The sequence below is a fragment of the Dendropsophus ebraccatus genome, chromosome 3, assembly GCF_027789765.1.
Source record: "Dendropsophus ebraccatus isolate aDenEbr1 chromosome 3, aDenEbr1.pat, whole genome shotgun sequence".
Taxonomy (NCBI): domain Eukaryota; kingdom Metazoa; phylum Chordata; class Amphibia; order Anura; family Hylidae; genus Dendropsophus; species Dendropsophus ebraccatus.
Genome location: NC_091456.1, coordinates 22728225 through 22752026, shown reverse-complemented (window position 1 = coordinate 22752026; position 23802 = coordinate 22728225). Strand labels below are relative to the sequence as shown.

At 43.4% G+C, this 23802-nt stretch overlaps 1 protein-coding gene across 3 annotated transcripts in view; it reads right to left on the bottom strand.

Moving 5' to 3' along the window:
- The window catches only part of HIC2 (HIC ZBTB transcriptional repressor 2), a 39182-nt gene extending 25965 nt beyond the window's left edge, over positions 1-13217 (bottom strand). The window contains exons 1-2 of one of the 3 annotated variants that reach the window (XM_069964051.1): positions 8619-8724; positions 7054-7168 (exon numbers count right to left, since the gene is read on the bottom strand). The gene's annotated coding sequence lies outside the window, so the exon portion shown is untranslated. Of the gene's footprint in view, positions 1-7053; positions 7169-8618; positions 8725-13128 lie in introns of those variants that run through there. The other 2 variants (XM_069964052.1, XM_069964050.1) reach the window with 2 other exon arrangements.
- Positions 13218-23802: the final 10585 nt, after the last annotated feature.

Below are 23802 nucleotides of genomic sequence, written 5' to 3'. Positions count from 1 at the left end.
AATGGAGATGCTTTCAGGGAGATGGAGAATGGCTTTTGATCTGTAATGCAGAAGGGTGAGAGGCCAGAAAGAAATGAGCTTATGTATTATTCACAGAGCACCCGGAGAATAACCAAGACAGGAGCCAGTAACATGGCAAAGGAAAAAGCATGCTAAACAGATGTGCGATTCAGCCATGGTTTTCTTCTTCTTCCTTCTTGCATGTTCATACAAATAATCCATGCTATGGTCCAGCCAAGAGTATGCATAATACCCCACCACAGGTCAGGCTTAGGTTAGACTAGGTAGATAAAAGGAATTTGTGCGTCTATAAATGATGACAATTTCTCTTTACGTGATAGATTCATGGACTATTATCCGCCATGAGGTCACAAGCCCATTAATGACAATACAGGGATTCAGCAGGTTCCTCCCAAAATTGAACCCAGTCATCACCTCTGTATGTGGGTGTAGAACAGAGAGAGCCCTCATGTCGGTGTAGGTGTACTCTACATTGATGACATTACTTATACTGGATTAGCGAAAATTTTGGAGGAGGAGACGTGCAGAAAGACAAATGGCAGATTCAAAATGAAAAAAAAAAAAAAAAACGTTGACTATTCCCCTGATTATCAGCCAACGACTTTCAAAGAAACAATTGTTTCAAGCTGTTTATAAAATGAATCAAAAATAGTAAAGCTAATGTATTATTACAAAATAAGACTTCTATATAACCTCGCCGAGCAGATTCTAACCTTGCCAAGCGTTCCTCCGACCACCACCCGATTTCCAACATCTTCTTCGTTATGCAAATGTGCTAGTTTGGTGCACTGAAGGCGGGCCCGGTGCACAGATATCCCCTCCCCTCGGTAACGCTCAGAATCAAGTCGGGTCATGTCACAGAGGGAAATATGGGTACACTGGGCCCGTCTCCAGTGCGCCAAACTAGCACATTGGCAAGGGAAGCCCAAGGGAAACGGGCAGAGGTCATAGGAATGGACGCCGGCGTTATAATCAGCCCTGATGCTGTATAGAAATCTTATTTTGTAATTGCTAGTGGCACATTCGCTTCAAGCTATTTTATCCCTACAGCCTACGTGGTTGGCTATGGCAAACTTTACACACCACCCCTGTTCTGTGAATAGCCATAATACTAGTGTAAGCATAGCCTAAATAAATGCACCCTTAAGGCATCCTATTCAATGAATATTAAAAGGCAGAACGCAAGAATTACTTAGTGTGAACAGACCCCCAACTCTGGAAGGAACTTAATATTTACGAATTACTAATTTTTCCATACTGCAACATACTACACATAGACTATATTCACACCCAGCAGTTTTGATGCAGAGATTTCTATCCAATGCATCTGAATGGGTCATGTGTCTACAGCAAACGTAACCCCATTTAGATGAATATATCCAATTTCAGTAAAAAAAAAAAAAAAAAAAAATTGTCACGTACAAATCTACCCCCAGGCCTAGGATATGTGATGTTTTTTTTCTGAGCTCATAAGAATATATGAAGGAACAAACAAAAATGAAGGTGTATAGATTTTTCTCTTTATAGTTATTGTTAGCATCAATGTCATCTTAGAATGAAGACGGCACAGTACTGCAGAGAGTCTATGTTGTCAGTTACTAATAGTCACCCCTGGGATCTATAAACAGCAGTTAGGGCTCGGGATCCACACCACACGGATCCTGTGTTCAGCAATAGTGCATTTTAATGAAGGCATGTACATCACTGCCTTATTATTCCGTATACTCATGCCCCAGATTGTAATGCAGTGCATGTGATCGACATGAAACTGGTCATCTTATAAACTGTATGTTCTGGACTCAGTTTTCTTTTTTTGTGCTATTGCCTTGTGTAAAAGACCCAAAAATCATTGTTAGTTGGCTGCCCACCTCCCCACATGTGCGGCTGACAAAGACGTAAATGAAGGGTCACACGAACAATCCAGCAATCAAGGAGCCTAAAAGATCCCCCCCCCCCATAACACCTTCAATAACTGACGGCCAAACGATTGTTGGATGCCCGCCCTCCCCATACACAGGAACGTTTGATGCGGCCAAGCTTTCCTGTATTCTCTATGGGGGGGAGCCAAAACAAAAGGGTGGATGGGTTGGGCAGTGATTCTTCCATCCTGCCCGACCTTTATCACCACCAACATCTTTGGTCAGGAGAGCTCCATACACCTTAGATTGGCGGCCGAACCTGCTGCGAGCGGCAGATATGGCTGACTAAAGTCTAAGATGTACAGGGACCTTTAGTCTACTAACCAATCAGTTTTACAGAGACATGATCAATAACTTTATATGCAATCATATGCATGGGATGGGGGGGGGGGGAATGCTATATATATATATATAAAAAAAAAAAAAAAAAAAAAAAAAAAAAAATCCACAGACCTGCTACATTCCTGGTCCACTAAATAAAAGGTGAAATTGAATCTGCACAATGGAGAAATTTGGTAAATATATCCCATTTATGCAACAGAGACCAAACTTATGCACAGGTGTCAAACTGCGGCCCTCCGGCTGTTCCAAAACTACAATTCCATGCCTGGACAGCTAAAGCTCTGGCTGTCCAGGCATGATGGGAATTGTAGTGTTGCAAGAACTTTATGGTTGTGTTTGACACCATTGCTGTAATGTATACCCCTGATGTACACCGATTGCACCTGTAGCAGCACACCAGAATAGAGTAAAAGACACCAAACCTTAAAGCCCGTTATATGCAAGATTTTTTTTTTTTTTTTTTTTTTAAGGCTATGATTAAGGTATGATTTTGTTTTATTTTTGCCCAATATTCACACTGGTTATTTCTTGTAACCAGCACCGTATTGGTATTAGTTCTCATATACTTCAATCTGTGTGCAGGCATGTGGCCCAGGCAGCTAGATCTGTCACTGTGCGCTGCCTGCGTGTTAACAGGTACTGACTAAAGCCCCACACACAGCACTAAGTGGGAGGATTACCCAGGCTGGTGGTTTGCTGGGACCAGTTCCAGCAGCAGTCACACCTGACGCTTACAGAAGAACAGGTAGGGCAGCCCGCGAGGCCTTTTATCTGTGCGGTGTCTGCATTTATCTTGGCGACGGATCAAACCTTGCTTCATTGTGCTTGGAGTTATTACTGAACAGAGACTTTTCAGGAATTGCTTGTGATAACCATTAACCCATTCAGAAGCAATGGGATAGAGATACACAGCTGCTGTTTCTTCTCAGGGCTCATTCACATGATCCGTTCAGTTCCAGAGGAGGATCGCAGCACAGAACCCCTATCCAGAGCCCACCTGACGTCCAGCACGGTTCCCCCCCCCGGCAGTAGAGATGACAGGAGAGCATGATGTGCCACGATCCGCACTTGTACTATTTTTTTTTTTGCGGTGTGGATCATGTAAATGGCTGCATTCACTCAAATGGTACCTAAAATCGTCTGTGGCTCCGAACAATTTTACGGGACATGTGAATGCAGCCTTAGGGATCGAGTGGTTATAGGTTATATATAATAATGGGGTCATTAAAAGAATTTTGCGCATTAAATAGTGAATAATTAATAATAATATTTATAAGAATATTTATTTGTATAGCTCCAACAGCGGCGCAGTGTTTAATATCCACAACTGCTGCTGTAACACAGAAATGGACCAAAACGACAAGGCTTTGCTTCTTCTTTGGCTGATCACTAGCCCTATCAAAGTGATAGCCGACTGTTCATGTGTTGTCTATAGGGAGGGGAAGGCATTAGCCAGACAGCGCTAGTGCTGGATTATCCTTTTCAGAACAGAAGGACTGGGCATCAAAAATCCAGCACGCCCAAACCTTCTCTCCACGGCATGACCCATCGGTTGAGAGTCAGGAGGACTCCTGACTCTCAACCAACGGGTCATGTCGGCCACCATACCCCATAGAAAATCAGCTAAACCCAGGAGCAGAGCATTTTATTATAAAGCGTATGGGCCCCTTTAAGGTGAAGTCAACTAAATACAGCAACCAGGGGCCACACAATTCTGCCAGCAAAAACATGCATCCACGTATTTCGGTTAGTTGTGTGGCTTCAACCTTACCGCTTTATTATTTTATTACCAATGTCATCTGATTGTAAAAAAAAAAAAAAAAAAAAAAACTTCTTGGAGCTGGAAGATCAAAAATCAGAAAACTAAAGTAATACTGGGTATTATACATCAAATGACTTGCAGTATGAAAAGAGGTCTTATTGTGGCAGATACAAACGTACAGTTTTCTTTTTTTTTCTTTTTAAATGGCCGTCATTTTCATGTACACCCTTTCATAATAGTCTTAAGAAGGGAATGCATTACAGAAGACGATAAAAAGAGCATTGATCGGTTGCAGTCGGGTTCAGAAGAAGCCCCCGGTGTTCTTTAGTAATCATCTAACTACGGATCAGAACATTCTTCACTAAATAAAAGTGATTCTATTAAAATTAGGCGATTTTTATACTCGACCTATGGCTCCGTCTTCCCTATATGCGCGATCCAGTGCTGCACTGGCAAGGAAAGCAGGCGTGCATATAGAAAGTGAATGCGCTCTGCAACCAAGGAAAACCTGCCAATACGTAAGCGGATAAAAAAATCCTAGTCAAAGTCATACTGCTACATGGCACAAATTTACTAGGCCCGAACCAATTAAAATCCTTTCCGTCCTAAAGCCCATAAAGCACCCAATATATAAAGAGGCCAGGAAGAGACGGCCGTATGCTCAATGATGATGTGACTGAATGTAATATGCAGAGAGGGACTTACCTCTGCATAATAAAAGGGCAGTTTGCACTGACCCCTTGGGGTCAAACTGATTTAAATAATTAAACCTGGGACTGTCACCCACCCCCTGTAAATAATAGCCCTGAAGACATCAGGATCAGATTGCTAGTGAAAAGCTGGCCACTTGCAGGGTTGCAATTTATCTCTCTTTTCTTCTCTCCTTTGTGCTGAGAGGCATCAGGAAATGTGCCATCCAAGAGGTCTCCCCAACCACCCTGCACTCCATAAACAATGCCTAGTGACTCAGGGAAACATAAAACAAACAGACAACTGTTCGGCTCAAACATCAGCGCGGACTAAAACATCGTAACCTACCTGAATCTAGTCATGAAACTATTGCCAAAGCTTGCACGTGGCACCTTATAATTAAAGACTGACAAAGAAAAGAAAAGGGGGGGTGGGGGTACAATAATTACACAGATGGCAGGAGACGCAGTTCCTGATCTTAACCCCATGGCAAGAGACAACATGGCTTAGACAAAGACCAAAGCTCACATCTCCCAACGTCAAGTCACTTTCTACTTTTAGAAACCTGCTATGATGCAATGATCTTCCGAAGACATCTTCAGGTGCCAACTCCTACAGTAGCTGCCAAGTAACTTAATTAAAACAATAAATAATTTACCACCCAAAACACCCTCAAAGCAGTACCTATATTAGCATGCAAATTACACTGCCGCTACAAGACAAGGGGCTTAAGTGCATGGAAGAACAACTTGCAGAGCCAGAGCTTTCTGTAAAACCCGATTCACACCTTGCAGTCGGAGCCAGTTTTCACGAGTAATTCATTCTCAACCTAAAATGTTGCTGAATGTAAGAAGAAAAAGACTCTGCTCCATCTTTGCTTCCTTTTCTAATGTCTTAAAGGAGTTATGCAGCGTTACAAAAACATGCCCCTCTCTTGTCTCCAGATTGGGTGGGGTTTTAAACTCAGTTCCATTGAAGTAAATGGAGCTTAAAGGGTTTATCCAGTGCTACAAAAACATGGCCACTTTACCCCTACTGTTGTCTTCAGTTTAGGTGGGGTTTTGAAACTCAGTTCCATTGAAGTAAATGGAGCTTAAAGGGTTTATCCAGTGCTACAAAAACATGGCCACTTTCCCCCTACTGTTGTCTCCAGTTTGGGTGGGGTTTTGAAACTCAGTTCCATTGAAGTAAATGGAGCTTAATTGCAAACCGCACCTGAACTGGAGACAACAGAGGGGGAAAAGTGGCCATGTTTTTGTAGCGCTGGATAACCCCTTTAATAGACTACATATGGGAAAACTTGCAACAAATACAAAGTGTGAACTGGGCCCAAGGTTTAAAGGGATTTTAGATCATGATTTTCAGACCAGCGAGGGCACTAACTGCTCCTCGTAGTCATTGCTGGACAATGGCAGATCATCCAAACCTGTCCCTTTAAATGATGGAGAAACCCTATAATTCATGGGACAGTGGGTATGTCTGCCAGATTTTTAGTGTATCCTATGTTCATTGGCCTTTTGTTGAGAGGACAATTCCTCTCAGAGACTTTCCATTCAATACAATGTGGAGTGGTTTTCTAAATGAGGTTTTACGATACAGATTATTGTCACAATTCAAGGCTTAAAACAGGTTTTCCAGGGAAAAACTACAGATAGTCATCAATAGTTGATTGGCGGGGTGCCGACACACTGCACTACAATGTGAATGGAGACGGTAGCAGTTGGTTCTGTATTCAGTGAAGCAGCGGCACCGGGGTACTGCGGACTCAGCTCCTATTCACTTCAATAGTAACCGCAGCTTCAGTATCACAATGTCACTCACGGCTATACTAAGTACAGAGCTAACTCTTCCTTTCCCTGTTTTCAGTGTAGTGTGGACTGGGTGCAGAGTGTTGGCAGCCTGTTGGTCCATTATTGATAGTTCATCTTGTGGACAGGCTATCAAAGACGTAGTCAAGGAACAAATTATTAACACACTACTGTCATTTGTAGCATAACTGCCGGGACCCACTCCGATCTCTGCAGTGAGAGGAATCGATGAGGGTGCCAGGTTTTGGCATCCCACCGACCAGATATTAGTGGCCTATCCTGGTCAATCCCTTTAAGGAAATATTGTGCACAATACCCACACTGACGTGTCATTTGTTTGGAACCTATGGAGCCTATGGGATGGGCGGAACTTCAAGCGGCGGTGCACGGCGGAATCCGCCTGAAGTTATCCGCTTGGAATCCACAGTGTGTGCACATACCCTAAGTTGGTTCTCCAGGCAAACTTAAACAAGGGAGGGCAGAGGGAGCATACTATTGAAATAGTACTTACCTGTCTCTGTGCCCCTGCACTGCCACTGCTCACCCACTGGTCTCTTGTAGCTCCTGTTCTTGTGACCTTTCAGCTGTGCTCAGAAATAGTCATTGAATGGCTGAGCAGGTAGTTCCTGTCGGGTTGTGACGACACAGAAACCATGAGATACAGGAGACTAGCAGGTGATCATCAGCGGTGGCACAGGGATGGGTAAGTATGACAATCTTGTACCAAATGTACCATGATGTCATTGGGAACTTCTGCCAGGGACTCTAGAGCAGTTCTGGTACTGGACTGGGTTTTTTATATTTCTACCGTTCTATGCCCCTGGGTAATGATTTCATTAACCCAGAAAACCTCTTTAATGAAAGGCATACAGGAGAAAATGCTTGGTTGTAGAAAACCATATGTGGTGGACACATAAAAAAGGAGGGGGGGGGGGGAGAGACAGTTAACCCTTGGCATAATGGTTGGTTGAGAATTTGGGCACAGATTGTACACCCAGTTCCCTATCAAATTTACTTATATTCTGTATCGTATGCAACAGAATGGTTTACTCTATACACCATCTATCTGCTCTAGGAAGAAAAAAAATTCACACAGATTTTTGTCCGTGGCATGGGAAAAAAATAATAAAAAAAAAATAAATAAATCAGCAAGGAGGATGAAGGAAAATCTGTGAATTAGCCCCACTGAATGTCATTGAAGCTAATCCTCCAGCAGATCTGTGGCCGGTTATTAGCACCGGCCTCTTTTGCAGCAGTTCTTGTTCTTATAAATAACATGTCTGCCTTAATCCCAATACGTGAATTTACCCTATATCCACCAAATTGCCTGGAGGTCCCAAATCACATTAAAAAAAAAAAAGGGCGGTAAATAGATTTTAACCTTGCTGACTACTCAAGCAATGCTTAAGAGAACGAAACCATGCAGTGATGTGGTGAATATATGGTTTATACCATGGGTGATCTGACTAATGCAGAATGAAGAAGATCAAGGAAACCATTAAAGAGTCAGGAAAGCTACCGAAATAAGGCTAGAGCGCTATGTGAGTGTATGTATGTATATATATATATATATATTTTATATATTTTAGGTACACAGAGTACCTACTGCCTTTGCTCTGCCAGGATACTGGTAGAAGAGCAGATAGAGACATGTTTGTAAGAGGGGAAAGAATGCCACCCGTGTCATAAGGTTATAATTTCAAACAGGCTTCTGCCTAGAAGGAGAGCCAGGGGCACAAGGAGGGAAAAAAGAGTGACGACTGTATGTTTTACATTCCAGGTGTGCTGCTAAGCCAGTAACATCCACAACCATTACAGATTTAGGCTGAGTTATTGCTCCCAAGTCTTTTCACCTAAAATCTACAGTCTTCCCCATCACTATGAAAACAGGCTTAAAAGTTCAATTCAGCAGGTCCTGTGAGGGTGTATTTCAACACAGCAGGTAGATGTGCAGATTGATGAATAGGAGTTTATGAAACATCATTTGTATACTTAAAGTGATACTGTCACCCCCGTACTCTATATGCGGTTCTCCGCACCATCCACAAGCTTAGATGCTGCACATTCAATAAATACCTGTATAAAACTTGTCTGTGTCTTTCTGCTCTAAAATCGTTTCATGTTATCGGTGGACAGTGTCACCTAGGCGGGGCCTCCTGGCAGTTAGGCCATCTCCCCAGCCAAGAGATGGAGCCCAACTGCCATGAAGCCCCGCCTAGGTGACCCTGTTCACTGATGGAAGGAAACAAGAAAGGGGGGGGAGGCAGTATCACTTTAAACTTCGTAAATTAAAAAATTCAGTAAAAGAATGGAGGATCTGACAACGCAACTTTATGACTAATAAGCGCTTTTGTGGAACCTAGTTCTACTGGTTACGGTACATGTATTCTAATGAGTACAAAGCCCTGATGTCTTTATAACTGCAGGTGAAATCTCCCCTACCCTATCCCTCTTCTTCCCCTATCTTTTTCCGTGTCTGTCTTGTTCTTCAAGTTGGCTTTATATCGAGATTCCCCGGAATCTTGCTGGGTTGCAGATTTGTCAAGTTTGTTATCGTTCTTTATCTGTACTTAAAGGGGTTGGCCGCTTTATAGTAAAATAGGTCAGTGTACAATATTATTAACTGTACTCACTGTATATACTGACAGCAGCTCCCTGTGTACCTCATAGAGATAATATCAGACTCTCCTCCTCCAGGCTGTGCTGCCCTGCTCTGTGGTGTTTTGGTCCATAAGATGGCCGACATGGAGCAACATGTGACCATGCCCGCCCCCCCTGTGTCCACCACTGAGCCTGTATATGTCTATGGAGGACACAGGGGACAGGGCATGGTCACATGCTCTTCCATGTCAGCCATTTTATGGACTGAAACAAAACAGAGCAGGACAGCCCAGCCTGGTGAAGGAGAGTCTGATATTAGCTCTATGAGGTATACAGGGAGCTGCGGTCAGTATATACAGTGAGCACACTTAATACTTTGTACTGACCTATTTTACTAAAAAGTGGCCAACCCCTTTAACCTTCTGTATTCTTCCAAAATTCTGAAAAAAAGAAATTTAAAGTGACTGTACCACCAGGCCCAGGCTAAAGCACTGGAGGCGGGCCGACCCACCCTTAGTGGGAAGAAACCCCAGCCCCTTCATGACGTGACCCCATTAGAATTAATGGAACCCTATCATAGAGGGGCGGGGGTTTCCTCCCACTAAGGGTGGGTCGGCCCGCCTCCAGTGCTTCAGCCTGGGCCTGGTGGTACATTCCCTTTAAATAAAACAAACAAAAAAAAAAAAAGTTCACTGAATGCTGAAAGTTAAAGTGCCTGGTGCCTATCTTTCCTGCCGTAGTGCCTCCAATTCTCTATCGTCTCTTCCTTTAGGTGAGACGGCCTTACATATGTAGAGTGTATTACAGTAGTCTGGGACCCCCCTCGGAGTAGGCCGACAATCGTCCTGTGGAATAAAAAAGCAACAATCAGCCGACATCATACATGTTGGCTGATCGTTGAAGTCATTTGTCTTTTAACATGTTGAAAGACAAAAGACATGCTGCCGCGGAACTGCAGCAGCGGCAGCAGACCGCCGCTATATCCTATGGGCTGCCCGGACGATCAGCGATCACCCGGGCAGCCCCCCCAGCCCTCCCCGGATTCACCCACTCGCTGCTGCCGCGTGGAATAGAGTCAGCAGCAAGCGAGGAACTGACATCGCTCGTTTGCTCCTCTGAGTCGGGCCGTGTAATAGGGCCTTAAGCTGTTATTTTACCTACATAAGGGCTTTTTCTAATAGGACACAGGGTGGTGATAGGATTTCGGTCCTAGTATAAAAAGTTATGGTAACCTTATGCCAATCCTGGTCATGAAAGTTTCTAGATCTACCAGCAGCTTAAAGAGCCACATGCGGGTAGGTCTAAGGGCCCTATTACACTGAAAGATTATGGTGCGAAAAATCATTATATTGGTCAAAATTAGATGATAATTTTTGGGTGTATGCAGGAAACGATCAAACGACTACCGAAAATTAGTTTGTATGTTGCCGATCGCATCTTTTGAGCTGATCATAAAACCATTGTTAACCGTTCGCAAACTTTTCGGCGTATGTACACATCGTTCGTTCGTAATTACGATGGTTGGTATAGTAGAGCTAAATACTGATCGTAACTAACGCCTATCATTCCGTGTATTATGGTGAATGATTTCAGATTGTTCCCAAAAATGCTCGTATACAATCATTTATTGGTAATTGGTGGAAAAGAAAAAAAAAAATCGTTTTATCTAAGAGCCCCTGGTTGGGAAACCAGACCTATTGACCTAAACGAAGACAAGACTGGGCATTGGAGGAAAGGTGGGGAAAGATGAGTAAGAAGAGGGCCATGTATTTTAACATTACTCTCAACATTCAATGTGAGTACTGCAGGACCAACCTATTCCTCCCCCACTCAAATATACATATCCAGGGGTTGTGTACAGCCATTTAAGCGTCTGATCTCAAGTAAAAGTTGCAGGCTCCTTAAAATTTCATCATATTACAGCTTTGTGTGAATACTGGATATTTAACGCCAATGTATGTGGGAAAACGGAAGTTCAGTGCTCCGCCGAAAAGACACAGAACGCCAACACCGATTAAGCATAATGGCGACCAATCTTTATTAAAAAAAACGCCTCTATAATGCGTGAGGCATTTAAGGGCCATTTAGACGGAGTGATCTGTCATCCATTGCCATAGATATTGAATGGTCTTCAGGATAATCATCCATTGTAAATGAGAAAGACAGCCACTCAGGATGAAGAAAAACCTCCAAGAATTACCAGTTCACCCACACACCCTATGGATGTGTCATCTGCACAAGTCCGGACGCAGCATTGATATGGAAAGGGGGGGGTCCACGAGCTAGGAGCGGAGTATAAGTAGATGTATAGTGCACGAACTAAACTAATGTTATCTATTTACATAAGGAGATGAGCACATATAAAACATCACAACGCTTTCTTAAACATTGTCCTGTATAAATATAATAAAATATATGTAAATATATAAAAGTCTTATACGAAATCTACAAGTCACATAGGAATTGCATGAAAACTGTAGCGTGCGCCCCCCCCCCAATAGTGATTAAAGTCACAATTTTCGTACACGGTCGCCATGTAGCAGAGGTGAACAGAACGATACAGCTGCATGGGGGGGGGGGGGTGCTGTGTGCAAACACGCTATTATAGGTCCAGGAGAAACGTTCCGTGCATTCACATGTATAGATTCTAAAAACGCGCAGCTTTACGTCTTATTATAAACCGACATGTCGCAGAGGTTGCATGTAAACACGAACGGGCTGACGGCAGAGAAAGAAGCCCTCCTCACCGGCGCAAAACCGACTCCTACTTTCTACGAGAGACAGGGATCAGGAGTGAGAATTCTGTAAGCCATCAGCATAATTGATCGAAACATCTCTGGATATCCAGAACTAATTCGCTACATGGAGAGGATGAAAAAAAAAAAAAAACGCAAGCGGAGGACATATTCCGCAGCGATACAAGATCCATCACCACTTACAAAAGATATTACATAAAAAAACACAAACCTTTGCCACCGCAGATATGACTCCTAGAACGGCTTAATGACCCCCCCCCCTCCTCCTTCCTGCGAGGAATAGACATTATGTGACGGAGCAGATATTCGCCTTTTATTTACCTTAATACCATAGCAGAGCAGGTTCCCATCCCTACAACACACACATGCGTGAGAAGCATAAAGATTGCATACGTAGCAAACCAACGCTCGCACGTTAACCCTCTCAAGGCTTCATGAAATTGGTGCCAGATCAGCATGTACAGGCATAGGTGGCTGAATACAGATAGGACCGGTGTTGTATATAGGTTGTCATCATGCCCCGAGCTCAGGTGTGGTGGTGCCCGTACTGTGGGGGGGGGGCACACCAAGGAATAGGGGGGCTAGATCAGCAGGGAAGGAGTTAACTCCTGCCAGTCGCCCTATAGCAGTCCGGAGCTTTATACGTGTACATACTGTAAATCCATTAGGGTTACGCTAAGGTTTTCCTAGAGTCCAATAATAAGCAACAACATAGGAAGCTGGCACATATGGAATATATATGGGGGGGGGGTCTCCCAGGATTAGGAGCCCACTCTGTGCCAGTGTCCTGGGTGGGTGGTGGGGGCAGCTGGCAGCAGAGACCTGATTAAGATCAGATTAGCTCCACGCCCACCCCACACACACCTACTATCCACACAACATACCAGCTCCCCTCCCCCATTCTGAGACCAGTGTTGCACCCACTCGAGATCTCGGCGTACCCAGTGTTTACACGGGCACACCCCCCACCCGTGCCCCATTGTGCACCCACAAAGATTAAGTGCAAATTCACCCCTGCACCCCAATGTAGGCAGCAGTGCAATGCTCCCCCAGCCCGCACAGCCAGCATAGCCCTCACCTATCTATACCCATGCACTCTCCATTATGCACTGTACCCCTGTGCCATGCACCCACCCCCCCTCCTCCATTTACCACACGCAGCCCTCCGTGCACACCCAGGCTACATGGTGTCCCCTCAGCCCGGCTCCCTCCCGTCCCCCCTCGGTTACCTTACTGCATGTGAGCGGCTCTGTCAGTGCAGCCCCGAGCTCCTCATCTCACAGCCACCCGGCCGCCATCTTCCAGCGTGACGTGGGGACTCACCCCTGACCTGCAATATGAACAGGAGCCAGGGAGGGAGAGAGAGCGAGGAGGGAGGAGGAGGAGGGCACGGGGAGAGGTGGTGACACAGCTCTGAGGGGAGGAAGGAGGAGGGAGGGCACAGAATGGAGGGCGGCACGGCAGAATGGCACAGGGAAGGAGGAGAATGGAGTGAGGGAAGACGGGGCACATCATATAGCAGCTCCTATACCCCCTCTGCTGGGGGGTCCTCACAGAACACCACCCATAGCCGTGCCATAGCCTCCAGGGTGGGGGGTAGGGGCAGGGCTCACCTTTGTCTTATGCCCCTATAACATCTCATTGTATCTGCTCTACTGCCCTAGGGGGGGTTGGGGGAGGTTTACAAATGGGCAGCAGATGCCACTGGTGCCATATTTCATGTATACCCAGGGTGGCACCTCAGGCTGCCACATGGGGGGGGGGGCAAAGCCTTCATTATACCTCACATAACTATATTTTTTGTGGTGTTTTTTGTTTTTTAGTTTTTCTTTTCTCCAATAGTCTACATTAGGCAGGTTCCACAGTGTCAAATTTTAGAAGAAAAAAAATACGCCATGGCGTTTATTTGAGCAAAAATTGCCGTAGCCAAATGTTATCCGGAAGTCAATGGGATTTTATATACTTTCTTACATATTTGGTGTTTTTCTTTACTCTTTTGTGTGTGTGTTTTTTTTTGGGGGGGGGGGGGAAGGGGGGACAAACTGTGGCGCTTCTCTCCCATAGAGTTTGTTCATCTAAAATGGCGGTAGGGATCCTTGGCCCTCCAGCTGTTGCAAAACTACAACTCCCAACAGCCAAAGCTAAAACTGGAGAGCCAAGGTTCCCTACCCCTGTTACAAAAAAAAAAAAAAAAAATGCCAGTGCTTATGTGTATGGTGTTTCTTGCCTGAAAGAAATACCGAGATCATCTTTGGCAAAAAAAAAAAACTGTGTGTGAAGCCAACCTTATAGGACTTGAAAAACGTCAAATATATGGGTGGGTTCACAGTACGGAATCCATGGGGATAGATTCCGGTGGATTCCGTTGCTCATGCCCACTCACGGCGGCGCCACGGCGTGCCATAGAAACCATTCTGTGGCAGGGCGGATTCCTCCAAAAGAATTGACATCATTTCTTTCGGTGGACCGCGTAATTCGCCCGGCCATAGAATGGTGTCTATGGGACGGGGCGGAGATGCGCATCGCCATGAGCTGGTACGCCACCGGAACTTATCCGTGCAAATTCCGTAGTGTGAACCCACCCTATGTAAAAAAAAAAAAAAACTTATTGTTTATGGTAAAAAAAAAAAAAAGAGGGATAAGGCTATGTTCACATCTGCAAACTGCCCGAAGTATACCACAAAATACCAGTATGCTGACATATACCTGAACAGGATCCATTGATTTCAATGGGTTAAACTTGGCCTAAAAGTGACAACATTTAGGGTACGTTCACACTTACCGGATCCGCAGCGTATTTTCTGCTGCTGATCCGCAGCAGATTTCATTCAATTAACTGAACGCAGCATCAAATCTGCACCATCAAATCTGCTGCAGATCCTGTAGGTGTGAACGCACCCTAAAGGGTTTTTTCAGTACTTATCAGCTGCTGTATGTCCTGCAGGAAATGTTTTCTTTTCAGTCTTGACACAGTGCTCTCTGCTGCCACCTCTGGCTGTGTCAGGAACTGTCTAAAGCAGTAGCAAACGCAAAACCTGTTCTACTTTGGACAGTTCCTGACATGGACAGAGGTGGCAGCAGAGAGCACTGTGACAGACTAGAAAGAATATACCACTTCCTGCAGGATATACAGCAGCTGATAAGTACTGGAAGACTGGAGATTTTTAAATAGAACTAAATTACAAATCTATATAACTTTCTGAAACCAGTTGATTTGAAAGAACAAAAATTCCCCAGAGTACCCCTTTAAGTAAATTAAGTAAACTAAACAAACAAAATAGTATAGGCTTATGCTGCGTTTACACAGAACGATAATTCACCCGATCGTACGATTAACGATTTCGAAGTAACAATTTTTTTTTTATAACTATCAGCGTTATTGTTGGGATTTGTTGGGATTGTTGGGATTTGAACAATAATCGTTATGTGTGATAGCAGGCAACGACCAACGAGAAATCGTTGATCCTTTGAATCTGGACCTATTTTCATCGTTGATCGTTCACGAATTGTTCCAACACCATTCAGTGTAATAACACGACGTTCGGTCGTTCCCTGGTCTATCGGCCAGGAAAGGACGAGCGCAAGAATGATCATAAGTAACGATCATTGTCCTGTGTAATGGGGTGAACGATTTAAAATTGTTTGTCTTGGTGGTCGTTTGAGATTATTTAACGTTAATTGCGTAAAAATCGCCCCATGTAATACCATCCTAAGGGCCCTTTTACACAGAGAGATTAATCTGACAGATTTTTGAAGCCAAAGCCAAGAATGGATTTGAAAAGGGGAGAAATCTAAATCTTTCCTATATGATCTGTTCTCTGTTTATAGTCTATTCCAGGCTTTGGCTTCAAAAATCTGTTAGACAAATCTCTCTGTGTAAACACACCATAAGGCCCTATTAGACGGGAAGATTATTGGGCGAAAAGTAGGCAGGCAACGATCAAACGACAAAGGAAAATGTATCCGTGTGTCGTTGACCAGATCTTTTGAGCTGCCCATAAAATTGTTAGGGCCCTATTCCACGGGACGATTATAGTTCAAAAAATCGTTCGGATTTGAACGATAATCGTTTTGTGTAATAGCAGGCAACGATTAACCGACCAACGAGAAAACCTATTTTTATCGTTTGATCGTTCGCACATCGTTCGGTGGAATAAGAAGTCATAGCTGAAACATACGCAATAGCGACAACTAAACGACCGCAAGATCGATCATAAGTAACAATCATCGTTCCGTGTAATTGGGTGACTGATTTTGGGTCTTTTGCCGTAGCGGTCGTTTATCGTTAGTCGTCAAAAAAATCGCTTGGCGTAATAGTACCCTTGACCATTCGCAAATCCTTGGGTATATGTACACACCATTTGTTCGTTGTTATGGACGTTCGTACACTAGAGCGTACAAAGGATCGTAATTACGATTGTAACTAAAGTCTATTGTTCCATTGTATTTCCATTATGAATAATTTCAAGTTGTTTGTTAGTCGTTAATCGTAGAATACGATTAAAAAAATCGCTTTGTCTAATAGGTCCCTCAAACTACTCTGGGTCCACTATGCAGGTGTATATTCACACACCAATTTGCTGACATTTACCCTAAACCAGGGGTAGGGAACCTTGTCTCTCCAGCTGTTGCAAAACTACAACTCCCATCATGCCTGGTATGATGGGAGTTGTAGTTTTGCAACAGCTGGAGAGACAAGGTCTCCTACCCCTGCCATTAACACAGTGTGAATGAAGCCTAATAGACATTGCAGATTAAATTCTTACATCTCATCTATACACACTCTATTATATCATATTGCAGTGAACGTTTTTCTGTTAGGGTCCTATTACACGGAACGATTTTTATCGATTAACGACTAGCGATAAACGATCGCAAAAGAGATTGTTTATCGTTAACCTGAAATCGTTCATCATATTACACAGAGCGATAGTCGTTACTATGATCGTTATTGCGATCGTTACTATAATCGTTTATTCTTTCTGATCCCAGCAAAACAACGAACAATGCGCAATTACACATTGAGGAACTTGAGCGAACGAATGTGGAATTACAGCGATCGATTAACGATGCTTTTAGGGCCCTATTCCACAGTAACGATAATCGGCCGGATTGCCCCCATTTGGCCCGATTCGTCCGATTATCATTCAGTGAAATAGAGAGAAGGATCAGCCGATGATCGCGTCATCGGCTGATCGTTCATTTAGGGCCAGACCTAAAATCATCGTTCCCCCACCGCGCATCGCTACGGTTGAATAGCGGTGCGCGGCGAGCGACCGACGATTTGACAAGCAGCAGCAGCATACATTACCTGTCCAGGCTTCTTCTCTGCGCTGTCTTCATCCCCGTGTCCCGCGCGCTCTATCTTCAGAATGGCCGGTCAGCTGACGGAGCGCTCAGCCAATCACAGGCCGGGACCGCCGCGGCCTGTGATTGGCTGAGTGTGGCCTGTCAGCTGACCGGCCATTCGGAAGATAGAGCGCGCGGGACGCGGGGATTAAGACAGCGCGGAGAAGACCTGACAGGTAATGTATGATGCTGCAAGGGCTACAAGGACATCGGTAACGATGTCCCTGCAGCCCTCGCTCAACGATCATCAGGCCGTGGAATAGGCCCAGTAAACAAGCGGCGATCTAGCAGATCGCCACTCATTTACATCATTGATCGGGCCCTGCTCGGCCCGTGGAATAGGACCCTTAGGTTCAGATCTAAATCAATGATCAACGACATATGGAAAATTTTTCGACCGTTGCCTGCAATTACACAGAACGATTATCATTTAAATTTGAACGACAACGATTTTTCACGTGATAATCGTCTCGTGTAATAGGGCCCTATTACATGGGACGATTATCGTGCGAAAAATCATTAAATCGTTTGTATTTAAACGATAATCCTTTTGTGTAATTCCACATTCGTTCGCTCAAGTTCCGAATTTTTTCTCTAATCGTTGAGTGTTATGGTGCGTTTACACAGAAAGATTTATCTGACAGATTTTAGAAGCCAAAGCCAGGAACAGACTATAAACAGGGAATGGGTCATAAAGGAAAGATTGAGATTTCTCCTCTTTTCAAATCCATTCCTGCCTTTGGCTTCCAAAATCTGTCAGATAAATCTTTCTGTGTAAACGCACCCTAATTGCACATTGTTCAATGTTTTGCTGGGATCAAAAGGAATAAACGATCATAGTAACGATCGCAATAACGATTGTAACTAACGATTATCGTTCTGTGTAATATGGTGAACGATTTCAGGTTAACGATAAACAATCTCGTTTGTGATCGTTAATCGTTAAAAATCGTTCCGTGTAATAGGACCCTAAACCAGGGGTAGGGAACCTTGGCTCTCCAGCTGTTGCAAAACTACAACTCCCATCATGCCTGGACAGCCAAAGCTTTAGCTTTGGCTGTCCGGGCATGATGGGAGTTGTAGTTTTGCAACCCCTGCCATTAACACAGTGTGAATGAAGCCTAATAGACATTCTTATATCTCATCTATACTCAGTACACTCTATTATATCATATTTCACTCAACGTTTTTCTGTTACGCCAATTGAAAATGATCAATAACCAGATAAATACCCCAAAATGATGGAAAGATCTCTTGACTATCTATAGCACCCACTGCTGAAAAAACACACACTGCATGTGTGCGACCATCTTTCTACATACATAGACCTGGATTCTCTGGGGGTCTCTCAGCTGTAATGCATCATCCTCCATAGCTTCATTGTATATTCAAGCCCTATAGATCCCCTTTGCATGAAGCAGCTGAGCCCCCATCTTCCTGTTATTTGCATATGGGATACATACATTTTCTGACACAGTGGCAGAGTGGGGGCTGTGCGTCCTTGTGAGCAGGGATGATCTGGCATTGGTGCATAATAAGGTACAGGAATGATGGGCCACTACAAACAATTCACCCACCCCCCATATGGGCAAGCCTGAGCGTCTCCTGCATTGCATATCGAATGTCAGCCGTATACCCTGCTCTCTGGGCTATGCACGTACTGCTAGGGTGATTCTTTTTTTTTTTTTTTTTTTTTTTTGCATCAACTTAAGTGAACAGTGCTGTGTACATACTAAAATCCATAGGCAAAATGGCTGTTTTGCATAGGTAATATAAGCTCGGCAGCAGCACAGGTAATACATTCAGAGAAGATATACATTGATGAGGCTGTAAATTCAAATAGGTGTTTATGGCAATGCTACGTGGAACAGCCATAGGCTATATACTATCAACATAGAAACATAGAAGATTGTCGGCAGAAAAAGACCACTGGGTCCATCTAGTCTGCCCTTTTAGTATTTTCTTTCTTATTATCTTAGGATAGATATATGTTTATCCCAGACGTGTTTAAATTCTGTTATTGTGGATTTACCAACCACCTCTGCTGGAAGTTTGTTCCAGGTATCTACTACTCTTTCAGTAAAGTAATATTAATATTTGAACATGCCTTTATATCTTATAATACGGCAGTTCTGCCTGTTATATACAACTGGCGCATTCGGCGTCCTACTATATTGGATGGGAAGCGATGTCAAGTTTAGCCATTGACTTATGTGCACCGCGTTTGGTGTATACAAATGAATATTACTGCAATAAATACATCAGATTCCATGCGGCCGTTTAACCCTTGCACGTGATTGACATTGTTAGGCCATATAGGTTTTTGATTTTTTTTTTCGTTTTCTATTGGATTCTATTTACAGAATTGGATTAGAGAGTAGAGGTGCTCTCCTCTGTGAAACTGAAAGGGCTACTCCGGGAAAATATTTTTTTCTTTTTAAATCAACTGGTGTCAGAAAGTTATATAGATTTGTAATCTACTTCTATTTAAAAAAATCTCCAGTCTTCCAGTACTTATCAGCTGCTGTATTCCCTGCAGGAAGTGGTGTTTTCTTTTCAGTCTGACACAGTGCTCTCTGCTGCCACCTCTGTCTATGTCAGGAGAGGTTTTCTATAGGGATTTGCTCCTGCTTTGGTGGCAGCAGAGAGCACCATTCCAGAAGACACCATTTCCTGCAGGACATACAACAGATGGTAAGTACTGAAAGACTGGAGATTTTTAAATAGAAGTAATTTACAAATCTATAGAATTTTCTGAAACCCTTAAAGTACTGTTACTGAAAGAGTAGTAGATGCTTGGAACAAACTTCCAGCAGATGTGGTTGGTAAATCTGCAATAACATAATGTAAACCTGCCTGGTATATACATATTATACATCTATCTATCCTAAGATATTAAGAAAGTACTAAAAGGGCAGACTAGATGGACCCAGTGGTCTTTTTCTGCTGACAATCTTCTATGTCTCATCTCCAGCTCAGTGCACACATGGCCTATGTGACAGCACATTTCTAGGGTCACTCTCAGACTTGTGTAATATAGCCATATTATTTGCCAAAAATCCCATGCTTGCACGAAACTGAACCCCCTCCCCCCTCCCCCTTTCGCTTTATGGATGGTACCTATTGGCACTGTATTTGCCCTCACAGAAATACATGTGATGAGCAATACCTACATTTTTTTCATGGAATTTGTGTGAAAAAGAAATCTGTTTGGTAAAATACAGAGCTATAAAATGACGGTGTGGTTGTGGTTACACAGTGCATTTTAAACATATGTTAAGGCTCAGAATACACTTCTATATGCGAAATGAGCTTTGATTTCAAGCATTATTTTATAATTTATGGAGCAGTTTATAAAAACTTTTTAGTTTGCATATAAGATAATATCTTTGCTTGCAGGTTTTGGGGAAGGGTCGGCCATCTTGTAATATAGGCGGCCACTGATAATTATCATGATGGCAACCTTTTCCTGCTATGTTCCTGAAGTGGGAACATAGCCTTCAAGTATTTAAAGGGGATCTGTCAGCTCCTGGGCACTACCTAAGGTGCTGACAGTGTGCTGTAGCTGGCAGCCCCCAGTGAGCATGGTGCCTTTTTGGTAATTTTCTGTGCAGTGGATGGCCGTCATTTAATGGCAAATATTGGACGTTGTTTATAATAACAGTAATTATTTTATTATTATTATTATTTTCTATTAAATGGCAGCCATCAACTCAATTTCAACAGTGTGTGAACATAGCCTTTCTGTGTTTTCAATCCACTTCTGGTTTTGGTTGCAAAATACTGACCAAAATACTGAGCAAAAATACTGTGTGTGAACATAGCCTTAAAAATGATACAATAATGAGAAAAAATTAATTAATTAATTTACATTCGAACCAGAGAATGAACTGCTGGCAGGTCTCTAAACAGGTGAGTTACCCCTAGACCACAGCTCCATCACATTAGGGAGAAGAGATTCAATTATACCTGAGTGTTTCTTTAAGACATTAACTGCCTACAGAGGACTGATCTGCAATCTGACAGCTGAGCAAGCAGGAGGCCGGGCAGCATTGATTATTCATGAAGAGGGAGGAGGAGGCGTGCCAGAGTGTGGCACGATCAACTGCTCTGTGACTCTTCAATACAGTAGGAGACATAAGATTGTACATGATCCGCTGCACGGAAAATTACCAAAAAGGCACTATGCTCACTGGGGGACCGCCAGCTACAGCACACTGTCAGCACCTTAGGTAGGGCCCAGGAGCTGACAGATTCCCTTTAAATGGGTTAACCAGCAAAATATTTTTCTTTCAAGTCAACAGTTTTCAGAAAGTTATATAGATTTGTGGTTTACTTCTATTTAAAAATCCCAAGTCTTCCCATACTTATGAGCTGCTGTATGTCCTGCAGGAAGTGATGTGTTCACTCTGACACAGTGCTCTCTGCTGCCACCTTTGTCAGGAACTGCCCAGAGCAGTAGCAAATCCCCATAGAAAACCTCTCCTGCGCTGGGCAGTTCCTGACATGGAGAGATGTGGCAGCAGAGAGCACTGTGTCAGACTGGAAAGAAAACATTTCCTGCAGGACATACAGCAGCTGATAAGTATGGGACAACTTGCAATTTTTTAATAGTAAATTACAAATCTATATGACTTTCTGCCACCAGTTGAGTTGAAAGAAAAAGATTTTTTCTTGATAACCCCTTTAGGGTACGTTCACACTTACCGGATCCGCAGCAGATTTCATTTAAATAACTGAACACAGCATCAAAGCTGCACCATCAAATCTGCTGCGGATCCTGTAGGTGTGAACGCACCCATAGGCTAGGTTCACACTACGTATATGTCCACATATACGTATGAAACTCCGGCCGGGACTTTACGCAAGTTGCGGCCGGATACGTACGGACCGCAAACTTACGCCCGTAGCGTACTTACGCTTCCCGAGCGCTCTTCGTAGCGATCTAACAGCGGTCTTTTACTTGGAAATCTTCGCCTAGCCCCGGACACCCCACAGAACCTTTTGGATCGGAACAAAAAGCTGGCAAAATGAAGAAATCACCACTACGTACGGGAACGCATGTTACGCTACGGGCGTAAGTTACGGCATTTCCGTCCGGAAACAATGGTCTGGTTCATTTTTTACGGCGCCGCATACGATCCGGGCGTAAGTTTGTACGTAGTGTAAACTGTGCGCCCGTAGATCGTATACTTTCCATTGTACGCAAACTACGTAAGTTTCCGGCCGCCTATTCACGGAGCGCGCTACGGCCGGAAACTTACGTAGTGTTTTACGCTTTGTTTTATTGTGTTTAAGGGTACAAACACACACGCCGTATACACAGCAGATACGCAGCAAATACGCAGCAGATTTGATGCTGTGTTCAGTTATTTAGATCTAATCTGCTGCATATCTGTTGCGTATTTGCTGCGTATCGCAGCAGTAAATACGCTGCGTATACGGCGTGTGTGTTTGTACCCTTAAACACAATAAAACAAAGAAAAAACGTAATAAAAGCATAGAAAGCATGTTTTTTTCGAACGTCAAATGATCCAAAACAAGTACCGCGCATTTATCTTTACAGCTGGTATATTTATGGCTGTAAGATTTAATCAAATTCCATATGCTGGGTGGTCCCATTAAATTCAATGTAATTCAATAAAAAAAAAAATCACCTTAAAATAAACTCTTATGTGTCAAAAGGAGTTAAAAAAAAGTTGATATTCTGTTCTTTTACAATAATGGCATCATGCTTTTACCAACACGCACAAGAGCGACGCATTCATACATGTGCAGTGGGACGTGCAGTGTTGGCAGCATTCATACTAGATAAACAGACATTGTGCGTCTGTGGACCAAGCTGAGAGCACACATACAAGTGTATACTTGTCTCCCTGTAGATATTATTAAAGAGAACGTATTTTATCTAACATTGTGCAACACATGAGCTAATATGATGTATTTAGTAACAATGTCAGCCGAGGGATCCTAGCTTATAATTAGAGATGGGCGAACCTACAGTAAGTTTGGGTTCATGAGACCTTAAACACTCAGTAATTGAATCCCGCTGGCTGGAGAAGATGGATGCACACCTAGGGCTGCCTGGAAAACAGATACAGCCCTAAAAAATATACCGTATTTTCCGGAAAGACGATCCCCAACTTTTCCAGTTAAACTATAGAGTTTGGGATAGACTCGTATAAGATTACACCTCTTCCAATGCACGCCAAATAAAAATTTATAAAAAACATCAGACAGCAGCAATATCTGAGAGGCAGAGAAGGAGGAACAGTAATACCGGTAGGATACTCCTAGCCTGGTGTCGTTTTTTCAGCCAGGTTTTGATAGCTAAAAAATTGCGCAAGCACACATACAAATGCGCAAGATTCAGCAAGGCCTTTGTGCCTAGGGCGGGAAACACACACAGCAGTTTTTTTTGGACAACTGCCACTGCAGTTTTTGTTCCAAAACTGGAAGAGGATTCAAATGGGATGAAAAATATAAAGGGAGGACTTGTACTTCTCTTTTCTGGTCATGGCACAAATACTGCAGTGCCAATTTTCCCTAAAAAA